The sequence below is a fragment of the Triticum dicoccoides genome, chromosome 7B (assembly GCF_002162155.2).
Source record: "Triticum dicoccoides isolate Atlit2015 ecotype Zavitan chromosome 7B, WEW_v2.0, whole genome shotgun sequence".
NCBI lineage: Eukaryota > Viridiplantae > Streptophyta > Magnoliopsida > Poales > Poaceae > Triticum > Triticum dicoccoides.
The window spans coordinates 141,067,340-141,081,379 of record NC_041393.1 but is presented as its reverse complement, the minus strand read 5'-3'; positions in this window follow the sequence as shown (position 1 = coordinate 141,081,379).

The following is a 14,040-nucleotide window of genomic DNA, read 5'->3' as shown; positions in this document are numbered from 1 at the left end:
AAATCCCTCCTCTCCCCCCCACTATATATAGGGGTGCCAGGGGGGGCGCCGGCCCTAGTAGATGGCATCTACTAGGGGGGGCGGCGGCCAAGGGGAGGTTTCCCTCCTCCCCAAGGCACCTAGGGGTGCCTTCCACCACATGGACTCTTCCATGGTGGAAACCCTAGGCGCATGGGCCTATAGGGGCTGGTGCCCTTGGCCCATCTAGGCCAAGGCGCACCCCCTACAGCCCATGTGGCCCCCCGGGACAGGTGGCCCCACCCGGTGGACCCCCGAGACCCTTCCGGTGGTCCCGGTACAATATCGATAACCCCGAAACTTGTCCCGATGCCCGAAATAGCACTTCCTATATAAAATTCTTTACCTCCGGACCATTCCGGAACTCCTCGTGACGTCCGGGATCTCATTCGGGACTCCGAACAACATTCGGGTTTCTGCATATACATATCTTCATAACCCTAGCATCACCGAACCTTAAGTGTGTAGACCCTACGGGTTCGGGAGACAAGCAGACATGACCGAGACGACTCTCCGGTCAATAACCAACAGCGGGATCTGGATACCCATGTTGGCTCCCACATGCTCCAGGATGATCTCATCGGATGAACCATGATGTCGAGGATTTAATCAATCCCGTACGCTATTCCCTTTGTCTATCGATATGTTACTTGCCCGAGATTCGATCGTCGGTATCCCAATACCTTGTTCAATCTCGTTACCGACAAGTCACTTTACTCGTACCGTAATGCATGATCCCGTGACCAGACACTTGGTCACTCTGAGCTCATTATGATGATGCATTACCGAGTGGGCCCAGTGATACCTCTCCGTCATACGGAGTGACAAATCCCAGTCTTGATCCATGTCACCCAGCAGACACTTTCGGAGATACCCGTAGTCTACCTTTATAGTCACCCAGTTACATTGTGACGTTTGGCATACCCAAAGCACTCCTACGGTATCCGGGAGTTACACGATCTCATGGTCTAAGGAAAAGATACTTTGACATTGGAAAACTCTAGCAAACGAACTATACGATCTTGTGCTATGTTTAGGATTGGGTCTTGTCCATCACATCATTCTCCCAATGATGTGATCTCGTTATCAATGACATCCAATGTCCATAGTCAGGAAACCATGACTATCTGTTGATCAACGAGCTAGTCAACTAGAGGCTCACTAGGGACATGTCGGTGTCTGTTATTCACACATGTATTACGATTTCCGGATAACACAATTATAGCATGAATAAAGACAATTATCATGAACAAGGAAATATAATAATAATGCTTTTATTATTGCCTCTAGGGCATATTTCCAACAGTACTTCCCTTCAAAAGGAAGGAACTTCGGTAACACATCCTCGTCTTCACCGGCTCCACTCTTGGTTATCTCGTGCCTTTACTTGTGCAAGCTTATTTGTGTTGTATCCCTTGCTTGCTTGTGTACTTGTTGTTATTTCATCATATAGGTTGCTCACCTAGTTACATATCTAGACAACCTACTTTGATGTAAAGTTTAATTTGGTAAATAAAAGTTAAAAATTGTGAGTTGCCTATTCACCCCCCCCCCCTCTAGTCAACTATATCGATCCTTTCAATTGGTATCAGAGCCTCATCTCTTTATTAAGGACTTTGCCGTCTGAAGAGTATGGTTGACACCGTAGATGGTAGGGAGGAGCACTCCGGTGTGAATCCGAGCTCGTCTACGGGTGATGGGGGAACCGCAGTGTCTCGTGAGAAATTCAATGTGGCTTTGGACACATTGAAAACCTCCATGACAACCGAGGTTGAAAGCATGTTTAATAAATTCTTAGAAGGACTTAAACTATCTACCTCGCCGTTGAAAGTGGGTGATCCCACTAACAAGGTGACGGATGCTAACTCCGACAAGGGGGAAGCTACTAGTGAAAAGGATCCTTCTACTAGTGGTAGAAATGGCACCGACATATTTGCCCATGTGGAACCTCCAGTTTATGGAGGACCGATTCCTTCTACTCATTTAAATCATGCCGGCCCTCCTCCTAAGATTGTGAAAAATGAGGACTTTGATTCTTGGGTATATCGCTTCAAGCGTCATTTAAATCATGTGAATAATAACCTTTGGAGAATCATTGAAGAAGGTTTCCATCCACATGACCGAAGCAACTTCACCCCTAGAGAAGCCGTGGACCATCAATTCAATGAGAATGCTCTCTTCATCATTCAAGATGCAATTCTACCCAAAGATCTTCCTCATCTTCGACCCTTTGCCATGGCCAAAGACGCATGGCGTTGTGTTGTTTCACTCTGTAAGGGGAGTGCAAGCATTCAACGCTCCAACTATGAAGTGGTGCAAGATGAAGCCGATGAGTTTGCTATGAAAGAAGATGAAGAACCTCGTGAGCTCTTTCGTAGAGTAACCAAACTTGCAGTCTCACTCCGAGATCATGGGAGGAAGGACACGGATGAAAATTGGATCAAGCGCAAGTTCCTCAAAGCAATGATGCCTTTCCACAAGGCCTTGTCCTCCATCATCCGTCAAAGACCAGACTTCCACTCCTTGACCTCAAATGAAGTGTTGGATGAGTTTCTGGCAATGAGGATCTTGGACAAGACCGCCGACAATGTGGTGTTGCGCCTCAAAGGGTAAAGAAGCCCAACCTTGCCTTGAAGGCCAAGGTTATTGTGGAAGAATAGGAAGAAGAGGAACATGAGGAGAGAAACCCCGAAGATACAAAATATGATTATCATGAGCACATGGCTCTTGCTTCAAGGCAATTTTGGAGCAAGAAGAACACAAGGCCCAACTTCAACAAGAACAACTCAAGTGGGTTCAAGGGCAAGCAACGTGTGAGAACATGTTACAATTGTGTCAATGTGAGCCATTTTGTTATGGATTTCCCTTACGAGAAGCGGGAAGACAATGCTGGCAAGCTCATCCGAAAGGACAAAGCCAAGTCCTTCCCCAACAAGAACAACTTCACCAAAAAGACTCCTACTCGAGGGTTGGTAGTTCAAGAAAAATACCATGAGGATGATGATGATGATGAAGATAGTTAAGCCATGGCCATGGCCTCCGTTGCCATTGCCACAACTCCACGGGTGTCCCTCTTCGACTCACCCAATGAGAACATAACCGCCAAGTTTCTCATGGCTAAAGCCACCAACAAGGTAACCCCAACATCAAAACCACCATCATTACTAATCCCTCCTTGACGGATGGCGTTGATGAAAGTGAGGGGTCTAATGAGGAAGTGAATGGATTTGAGTCTTTTATGAGTAAGCTCAAGGGAAAATCCGAGAAGCACTTTGTTGCTCTCTTGGAACAACTTGGTGAAGCCAATGACATGATCGAGCCTCATGAAGAGACCATCTCTAAGATGGAAGGTCATAGTCGTGACTATGCCATGAGATATCGGATCTCTCTAATGCTCTTAAGGAAAGCGTGGGCATCGTTTGGCTCTTGAGGAGTCACACAACGATGACCATGCTAAGTTAAAGAAAGATCTTGATCATGCTCTTGTTGTGTCTCGTGTGCAAACTTCCGAGAAGGCTAAACTTGGCGTTGACCATGCTAGACTCAAGGAGGAGTTTGATTTACTCGACAAGGCCCACAAGGTCTTGAAGGGTGCTCATGCTAGTCTCAAGGAGTCTCATGATCAACTCCAAGTTAAGCTAACCAAAGAAAAGGCCACCTTTCCTCATATGGTATTAATTGATAATGCAAATGCCACTAACCCGTGTTGTGAGCATGTGCATCTTGTGGAGGAGAATGCCAAGTTGAAGGAGCAACTCGAGAAAGGCCTTGTGACATGCATACAAGGTGATAAGAACCTCAACAACCTTTTGAGAAATCAAAAGGAAGTTGTGGCCAAGGAGGGAGTTGGGTACGCACCCAAGTCCAAGAACAAGAAGAAGAACGACAAGACCAAACGACCTCCTCCTCTCAAGCAAACTTTTGTGAAGGAGGGAGAGGGTGCTCAAAAGGATAAGAAGAACAATGTGAAGGGTGGTGATGTCAACAAGGGGAAAGCCACCTCTTCCAACAAAGCCGGCGACTTTAACCCTTTTTGTGTGTTGTGCCATGCTAGTGATGGGCATGTTTTTGCTAAATTTGTTGGTGCTCCTTATGAGTACATTGAATGGTCTATTTGGGTTCCTAAGACCCTTGTTAATAACATCAAAGGACCCATTACTAAATGGGTACCTAAAACCAAGCATTGATCTCTTGTAGGTGTTTGATTCCGGTGGGGGATCATGGTTGCTCGATAGTGGAGCAAATGTCATATGAACGGAAGCAAGGACTTGGTGGTGGACATACACAAGATCCCTTCTATGCCCACCAATGTCGAGTGGGGTGATGCCTCGTCTTCTAAGGTATTGGGTCTTGGCAAGGTTGACATTTCTCATGATCTTACGATCGAGAAAGTCATGCTTGTTGAGTCCCTTGCTTTCAATCTACTTTCTGTTCGTCAACTTGCACTCATGGGCTTTGCCACTTTCTTTGATATTGATACCGAGGCCCACTTGTGGAGCAAGACTCTTAAAGTAGCCTTTGTTGGGCATGTCGAGAACGGTCTCTATGTGATTAACTTTTCGGAGCGACGCACTAAGACCGCGGCATGCCTTATGGCTAAAGCTGATGTGGGATGGCTTTGGCATCGCCGTTTAGCTCACATCAATATGAGATCTTTGCAAAGTCTTCTCAAGGGGGACCATGTCCGTGGACTAACAATTGTTAGTTTTGCCAAAGATCGTGCTTGTAGTGCTTGTATCGAAGGAAAGCTTCATGAAAAGGCTCACCCTCCCACGACTATCATCTACTCGAAGAAACCCTTGGAGATCCTTCACATGGATCTCTTTGGGCCTCCATCCTTTGATAGTCTTGGAGGTAGAAAGTATTTCTTGGTGATTGTGGATGATTATTCAAGGTACACTTGGGTTTTTTTCTTCAAGAGGAAGAGTGAGACTCAACAAACCGTCATCGACTTTGCAAATGAAGCTCGACGTCAACATGATGCAAAGATCTTGACAATAAGAAGTGACAATGTCACCGAGTTCAAGAACTACACCTTGCATGTGTTTCTTAGTGATGAGGGGATCAAGCATCAATATGATGCACCATATACCCCTCAACAAAATGGTCTCGCAGAGAGGAAGAACCGGACATTGATGGATGCGGCAAGGACCATGATGGCGGAGTTCAAGTCTCCATACAACTTTGGGCCTGAAGCCATCAACACAGCATGTCATGCATCCAATCGGCTCTATCTCCGCAAAGGCTTGAACAAGACTCCTTATGAAATACTTAACGGTAACAAGCCCAACCTCAAGTACTTCTGGGTGTTCAGGTGTAAGTGTTTCATTCTCAAGAAAGGTGTTTGCTTGTCTAAATTTGAGGCTAGAGCTTATGAGGGCATATTTGTTGGTTATGCTACAAACTCTCATGCTTACCATGTCCTCAACAAGTCACCGGACTCATTGAGGAGACTTGTAACGTGGAGTTTGACGAAAATAATGGCTCCCAAGTGGAGAAAAGTGATACTTGTGATGTAGGTGATGAAATTCCTCCCCAAGCCACAAGAAGAATGGGTGTGGGTCATATCCTACCCATTGAGGAACCCCTTGTGGCCGAAGGAGAAGGACAATGCTCCACTCAAGTGGAGCCATCACCAACCCAAGACCCACACGCTTCCGAAGAACAAAGTGAAGGCCCTCAACCTCATGAATAAGTTCAAGGGCAAGATCAACCTCAAGATGGTGGTGAACCACCAAATGATGCCCAAGGTCAAGTTCTCCCCCTCGAGCAAGTTCAAGATCAAGAGAAAGCTCAAGATGGCGCTCAAGATAATCAAGTTAACCCTCCTCCTTCCACATCCGAGGAGGAATTAGAGCGTCGTGCCGTGAAGATTGCTTCCAAGCTCACCACCAAAGGTCATCTCATGGAGAATGTGGTTGGAAGCCTAAGAAAGGGGATAAGCACTCGTAGACAATTAGCAAACTATTGTGAACATCACTAGTTTGTCTCTTGTGTTGAACCCCAAAAGGTCTATGAGACGCTTGAAGATTTGGATTGGCTCAACCATGCATGAAGAACTCAACAACTTCGAGTACAACAAGGTGTGGAGATTGGTGCCAAGGCCATCGGGGAACCAGAATGTCATTGGAACCAAGTGGATATTCAAGAACAAGCAAGATGCTCATGGAACCATCATTCGCAACAAGGCAAGATTGGTAGCACAAGGCTACTCCCAAGTCGAGGGTATCGACTACGGTGAAACCTTTGCTCCCGTTGCTCGCCTTGAATCCATTCATTTGTTGATTGCTTATGCTTCCCATCAGAACTTTAAGTCACAACAAATGGATGTGATGAGTGCTTTTCTTAATGGCCCTATTAATGAGTTGGTTTATGTCAAGCAACCCCCCGGGTTCGAGGATCCCTACTTCCCGGATCATGTGTATCAACTCGATAAGGCACTCTATGGCCTTAAGCAAGCCCCACGTGTGTGCTATGACCACCTTACCAAGTTGTTGCAAGATCGTGGATTTGAGGTTGGGCAAATTGATCCCACTCTTTTTACTAAGAAGGTCAAAGGGGAGTTGTTTGTGTGCCAACTATATGTTGATGACATTATCTTTGGTTCCCCTAACAAAGCTTTCAATGAGGAATTTGCCGCTCTCATGACCTCTAACTTCAAGATGTCTTCGATGGGAGAGTTGAAGTTCTTCCTCAGTTTCGATATCAAGCAAAGAAGAGAAGGTACTTTCATCAATCAAGCCAAATACACTCAAGAGATGCTAAAAAGATTCAAGCTAAGTGATGTCAAGTCGGCTTCCACTCCAATGCCCACCAAGTGCCAACTTGACATTGATCCCAATGGTAAAGCGGTGGATCAAAAGGTATATCGCTCCATGATTGGCTCCTTACTTTACCTTTGTGCATCTAGACCGGATATCATGTTGAGTGTGAGAATGTATGCACGGTTTCAAGCCGCACCGAAGGAAAGCCACTTTGTGGGGCGTCAAGCGAATCTTGGATCATATCCCAAACTTTGGCTTATGGTACCCAAGAGAAGCAAACTTCAATCTTGAAGGATATACGGATTCCGATTGGGCGGGAGACAAGGTGGATAGGAAGTCCACTTCCGGAGGGTGCCAACTTCTTGGTTTGTCCTTGGTGAGTTGGTCTTCTAAGAAGCAAAGTTGTGTATCTCTCTCGTCCACCGAAGCGGAGTATGTGGTGGCCGGTAGTTGTTGCGCACAACTCTTATGGATGAGGCAAACTTTAAAGGATTACGGTGTCATTTGTGACAAAGTGACTCTTTGGTGTGACAATGAAAGTGCCATCAAGATTTCTCTCAACCCGGTGCAACACTTCAAGACGAAGCATATTGAGATTCGGTATCACTTCATCCAGGATCACATTAGGCGAGGGGAGATCAAGCTCAAGTAAACACTCATGATAACCTTGTAGATATTTGCACGAAGCCCTTGGATGAATCAAGATTTCACGAGTTAAGGCATGAGCTAAATATCATTGATTCGAGCAATATGTCTTGAATCCATGCACACCCCACCACATTCAACTTGTTGTCAAGTTTAGGTGTAGGCATGTACATAGGGGGAGTGTTGTTCTCTCAATGAACTCTCCCTCCTCCATTATGCATAAATTGATCGAGTCTTTCCCATTAACCATTTTTGATGGTACTTGTGCTTCAAGGACGAATTTTGATCATGGGTCCAAGGTTAAAATCTTCACGGCGCCATACCTCTTGACTCAAACATAGGTGGCCTCGGCCACCGCCCTCTCTTGAAGAGGTGTGTTTCCTGTCCTCTTGCTAGTGTTCTCGTTGCTGAGTCTTAGTTTCCTCTTCTTGCCGGTTGATTTCCCTTCATTTTGAGCCAAGCCGTTTGGTGTCTAGTTGTTGAGCCTTGCTGGGCGGTACTACCACTGGTGGTGCCGGGTACTACCGCTTATGTTGACAAGTGGTACTACCGCCCACCCGCGCGGTACTACCGTTGAGGGGCAGGACCAGGGGGTTATGTCGAGGCAGGGGGATGTTTTGTCTCCCCCATACCTATTCGCTCTGCCCCCTCGTTCCTCTTCGTCTCTCCAGTGTCGTCTCGCCATGGGGGCCGTCCTCTCTGGGCCATCCCTCTCCATTTCCTTCGGTGGAGTCGATCCCCACCTTGTCCTCTTGCCATGGATGCCGGTATTGCCCCCATTCCTCCTCTCTTTTTGTCTAGATTTCAGATCTAGTGTCTTAGGGGCAATAGTGGTTGCATCTCTCGATTTTTGGCTAAATCTAGGCTTGAGTAGGTTGGAGAAGGCAACTAGACTTTTTGGGTTCACGTTTGGTAGGAGTATTTTTGAATTTGGCATTCCGGTAGTGCCGGATTTGACCACGGCAGTAGGGAACCGCTGTCCCCCCGTCTTGAGCGGTACTACCGCTCCCAATGGCGCGGTACTGCCGCTGACGAATCGCGGTACTACCGCTGTTTGCCTAGTTCCATCCTGTTCCTGCCATTTCTCGATCTCGTTTGTTGTGTTTGTTGGCTTATGCTCGTTCTTTCTAGTTGTTTCGTGTGTTCGTGTGTTTGGTTCCAGGTGATGAACATCCGGAGCAGCAAGCCTGCCGTGTCAATCCCGGTCGTGCAACGTCAAAGCACTACCGCACATCTGAGTCAGCAGGTGGTTCCTCTAGTGCTCCACCGCCGCCAGCGGGTGCTTCCTCAAGTGCTCCACCTCCGCCTCTACTCAATAAGAAGTCTGCCATCAAGCCGAAGTCGAGGGGCAAAACTGTGCCTAAAATGTCTACCAAGGAGTTCTGGGCAAGGCATCGCCGCAACCCCTATGTGTAAGACCAAGAACCCACTTTGGTCAACCGCCCGTTCTGGAACCGTTTTCAGTTTGCCATTTTCTTTGATGTGATCAAGGACAAGAAGAATCTCTATGTTGATGTGCGCTCCATCAACACGGATTTTATGGAAGGACCCTGAGTACGTTGGTGAAGCCTTTCAGATGTGCTCTCAGCTGAACATTCTCAGCATCATGCAGTTCAACAAGGACTTTGATGCAGATTTGGTGGCTCAATTCTATGACATTATCCACCGAGGAACTGATGAGGAAAGGACTCTGACTTGAATGACAAATGGCAAGTTGCTTTCTGTCAAGTGGAAGGCCTTCATGGAGTTACTTGGGGTGGAAGATCACGGGCTTGAGACTCCAGTCGGCTTCCACCCTCACTGCAATGCAACCTCCACTCACAAGCAAGCCCTTTGGCCCTATTGTTCTGTGAAGATTCACCCCGAGACTAAGAAGGAAACCTATGAGCTGCCTGCCTTTCTGGACATCCTTCACCATGTCTTCCGAGAGACTCTCTTCCCTCGTATCGGGAATCTGGATATGGTCCACTCCTATCTCGTGGACATGCTTCTCTTCTGCCAGCATGAGAAGGAAGCAAACACTGCCAAGTCCCTGGACATTTCTCATGTTATGTGGTCTGAACTTCTATCTGCTATCTCTGAGCGCAAGTGCCCGATCTATGGACCATTCATCATGTTACTCATTGAGAAGGCCTGGGAACATGCCTATCCCAGGGTCATGCTGGAAACTGGAGATTTGATTTCTCATGAGATCAAGCGTCTGAGAAAGAAGGACAGTTGGGGCACCCTGGCCCCTAAAACTGGGGGTCCATCTACTACTGCTGCCATGGAGACCGAGAGCGAGGCTGATGCTGATGATGACGTTGACTATGATCCTTCTGGAGCAGAGCCCTCTTGGGCAAAGAAGCTCAAGCTCAAGATGAAGAAACTTTTTTGCATTAAGTCTCATGGTCAGTACATGACTCATGTGGCTGAGAAGAAGGCCAGGGGACGTCACAAGGAGCTCATGCGTCAGTTGGGTGCGACCGTTGCCAGCGGATCTAAGGGCCAGATAACTGAGGAGGAGGAGGAGGAGTGGATTCAGCAGCACTTCCCGTGGACAGATTCAGACGCCGAGCAGTTTCCGACCGATGACGGCGGTGCAGACGATCCCGCTGGGATATAATGTTCGAGATCCTCAGCTTGCTATCACCTGGAGCCGTAGCAACACTCTTTGCCCTTTTTGGTGTCTCGATGCCAAAGGGGGAGAGAATTTAGGGATTTGTGTCTTTGTTGAGTTGCGAGTGTTTCTTTGTGGTGTCGTTGTGTCTTCTCGCCATTTTCTTTGCTTGGTTTTGTGCCAGTGAGACCTAAGCTCCAGACATATGGTGTGAGACATATGCTCCTTATCTTTATCTTATCATTATATATGTCTATCTAGTCCTTTGGTATCTTATGAGTTGCATGCTTATCCTGTTATATACCCTGCTCTCATGTATCCTGCTTAGGTTGTTGGTCTATAAAATATAGGGGGGTATTCATCCTAGTATGTGTGTCGTGCAGTCCAAAGCACTTATCTAGAAAGCACACATCTAGGGGGAGCCCGTATATATTTTAGAGTTGTGGGGTTTGCTTATGTCCTATGTCTTTTCCCGTTTGTGCAAATCCCGTATTGTCATCAATCCACCAAAAAGGGGGAGATTGTAAGGGCATACTTATCCCTAAGGTGTTTTGGTGATTGATGAAAATGCTTTTGCGGACTAATCGTGTGTGTTGAGTTTTTCAGAGATTCATCCTTTGGCACGAGACGATTCCCTCCCCTCGGAGTGTTATTCAAGACGTGCAGCTCTTTCGTTTCTATTTTGGTGGACTAGTTTCGTAGGAGTCACCGTACTATCAAGAGGGGGTCCGCTTTGGTAAGGCTAGGTTGGAATCAACACGTACACATCCTTGTCACACCCTCTGAGCCTTTCCGCTTCAATGGAGAGCTCATTCCCCTTCATTTGTGCTTCGTTTGGTCCCAGTGCTAGTATCGCGGTCCACAGCGGTAGTACCGCCCGAGTGCTCCAAGCGGCAGTACCGCTCCACAGCGGTAGTACCGCTTAAAGCCCGCCGCCGTAGTACCGCTGCGGCTCCGTGCTCCTACCGCCTCGACTCGAGGGCTCTTTTCTCGTGTCGGGTTTTGCGGCACTAGTTGCGGCAGTAGAGGCAGTAGTACCGCTCTTAAGCGGTAGTACCGCCCTTACCACCATGGTAGTACCGCTCTGGGTCCAGGTCCTCCCTTCACTCCTCGCTCCCCTCTTCTACGCGGCAGTACCGCGAGGTTTGACGGTAGTACCGCTGGCCACAGCGATAGTACCGCCCACCCCAGCAGTAGTACCGCTCTCTACGGGGCTACTTTGGGGGGTAACGGTTGGATTGTTCCCCCACTATATAAGGGGGTCTTCTTCCCCAAAGTTGACCTACCTCTTCCCCAAAAAGCTCCATTGTTGCTTCAAGCTTCATTTTCGCCCGATCTCTCTCCTTGGCCAATCAAACCTGTTGATTTGCTCGGGATAGGTTGAGAAGGCCCCGATCTACACTTCCACCAAGAGAAATTTGATCCCCCCACTAATCCCTAAAGGATCTTGTTACTCTTGGGTGTTTGGGCATCCTAAACGGTTGAGGTCACCGCGGAGCCATAGTCCATTGTGGTGAAGCTTCGTGGTGTCATTGGGAGCCTCCAATTAAGTTGTGGAGATAGCCCCAACCTTGTTGGTAAAGGTTCGGTCGCCGTCTTCAAGGGCACCAATAGTGGAATCACGGCATCTCGCATTGTGTGAGGGCGTGAGAATACGGTGGCCCTAGTGGCTTCTTGAGGAGCATTGTGCCTCTACACCGCTCTAACGCAGACGTACTTCCCCTCAAAAGGAAGGAACTTCGGTAACACATCATCGTCTTCACCGGCTCCACTCTTGGTTATCTCGTGCCTTTACTTGTGCAAGCTTATTTGTGTTGTATCTCTTGCTTGCTTGTGTACTTGTTGTTATTGCATCATATAGGTTGCTCACCTAGTTACATATCTAGACAACCTACTTTGATGCAAAGTTTAATTTGGTAAAGAAAAGTTAAAAATTGTTAGTTGCCTATTCACCCCCCCCCCTCTAGTCAACTATATCGATCCTTTCAGCCGTTGTTATAGTTTATCGGTCATGGATCTGATAGCCTTTGTGGGCGTTTTCTTTTCTCGCCAACACATAACTTTGGCCTTATATTACTTTCTTATTAGCTGGCGTCATTTTTTATGTGCGTGAATTGATATTGGGCGTGTGCATACTAAAGGCCTGTTCGGTAGTTGGCCAGCTTCATCAAATTTTCGCTGAAGCTGGGCCGAACGGGTTGGCTTACGGAAGCTAGCTTCCCAGATCTGATGACAATCTACGTACAAGAAACGGGAGCAGCGGCTCTGGCGATCCAAGAAAAAGGGAAGCGGGAGTTAGGCGAAATTACAGGGAGTGCCACCGCGAATTGAGTCGAGAGGCACGTACTGGTTCGCTACGTTCTCTCTCCCATCTTATTATGTCCTCTTGAGGTGACATGGAGAGATTGCTACCTTTCCCTCCGTACTGGGCCAAGCCTAGCCACTCTCTTCATGTGCCCGATCGGGTCTAAGGCCACTTTACGTGTTGAGCCAACTGGGCTCCGGTCCACCCATGCAGGTTGGCTTGCTGGCAAGCACCGGAAGCTTGAGTTAGCGAGCCGAACGGTTTCCATCGACCATGATCCCGTGAAAGAAGCCAGCATCGAGAGATAGAAGCGAGATTTATGGATCCAGTGAAGCTAGAGGACTACCGAACAGGCCCTAACTATGCATATGTCGGATGTGTGCTCGTTGTGTTTTTTATGCTCTATTTTAAGTCAATAAAATCCATCTTATATTAAAAAATGGAGGTCAATGACTCTCTCCGATAGCTTCATTGTGCATGAGAACCAAATCAATAAGAAAAATGCGACATCCTTGCATCTTGTTTTACTCGTTGTGTGTTTGACTATTGTGGGTAAGGCGACCACGTCCAAAGATTCTCCAACATTTATAACGCAGCTGTGATCCTGCAGATATCACTATTGCACCTGATTCTCTTTTTGACTAGTGCTGCCGAGCGGTTGATGCAGACTGCAGATACTGTGGGATATCTGACCAGAGTTCAATAGGAGGTATGGCCTATCAAACCCAACCACTTCATGTGTGAGAACTGTGAAGACCTTTCGGAGGAGCAGGAGTTACAAAATTGCTACTTTTGACCGGAACTCTGCACTGCATTCAAGTCGAGGGAAACGCAATCACAATTACAAGAATCGGCTAAGCCGAGGAACAGAAACTGCACTCTCAAACTACGAATTTGCAATGGATGTTTTCTTTTCTTTTTTAGTTACTGAAATGAACGTGAACAAACCGGATGTTAAGAAAGACGATGATGGAGTTCTTGATTCTGCAAACCCAACAATTTTGGAAATCAGGCGACCGGTCTCCGGAAGAAATGATGTCAAAGGTACGAAATCCAACGCCGCTGCTCTGCTTGAATACGTGTGTTGCTTCATCCCTGATGCCTCATGAGATATTTCCGTCAGCTGGTCAATGCCGACAGAATTGGCAACTTCTGAGAGTATATTTGCTCGAAACATTTGTAATGCTGCAAACAAACGCCTTCACCAGAGATGGATTGTCAGTGGCGTCTGGGTACCTATCAAAAACTCAACAGAAGCTCCTAGACCGTACTCTGAACTCTGAAGTCTGAATCCAAACAGTATGTTTAGAACGAATTTTCCTAATAGACGCATTTTGCCTCAAATTGTCGGGGCGCCGCGCATGCATCGACTGAGACGGGCCAGCCCATTTAAAAGCAAGACTGAGACGGGGTTTTGATTATTTTTTTCACAATTTTGAATTTTTTTACGTTTCAAAACGTATTTACCTTTTTGAAAAGAAAATCATGTTTGAAATTTCAAAAAAGTTTACATCTGTTACTGCTTGTAGTTCATATAGTACAGGTTCCCATTCTAGACGAAGACACCCAGGTGTGACAGTGGCTAGCGACCTTGTTCACTTGGAGTAGGTACTTGGTTTGATCCCTCTCAGAGACTTTAGTTTTTGGGAATTTTTGCGAATGTTCAAGTTTTTGCTGCTGTCGTTGGTTTTTTCAAGTGTTGCGCTTCA